Source organism: Pygoscelis adeliae, unplaced genomic scaffold (assembly GCF_000699105.1).
Source record: "Pygoscelis adeliae isolate BGI_AS28 unplaced genomic scaffold, ASM69910v1 Scaffold86, whole genome shotgun sequence".
NCBI classification, from domain to species: domain Eukaryota; kingdom Metazoa; phylum Chordata; class Aves; order Sphenisciformes; family Spheniscidae; genus Pygoscelis; species Pygoscelis adeliae.
Genome location: NW_008824930.1, coordinates 2,344,645 through 2,345,055, shown reverse-complemented (window position 1 = coordinate 2,345,055; position 411 = coordinate 2,344,645).

Sequence of the window (411 nt, the reverse complement as noted above, 5' to 3'; positions counted from 1 at the left end):
AACCTCTTTTTATTCCAGTTCTGCAGTGTTAAAGCTTAACTGAAAAGACTGTGGGGATTACAACTGACAAAAGCATGCTGGGGAGCAAAGAGGGTAAATACGGCAAGAAAGTATCATACATTTATCTCCAACAGAGCAATAATAAAACAAAAAAACCAGCAATATAAGCAGGTCTTAAGGGCTTGGGGTGGGTCCTCCCCCCCTTTTTTAAAGCCTCTACACCACAAAGCATTTGCGATTATGAGGATTTCATTTAAAAAAAAAAATTAAAAAGACATTTACCGCACTCAAATGAAATGCCATAAATATCTGCACCAATCTCTCCCTACACAGCTCTGCAACCTCCGCGCCAGCCGGCTGCATCACATGTTCCTGGAGGTGATGTCATCCTTCCCCGGCTGGCCGGCTGCA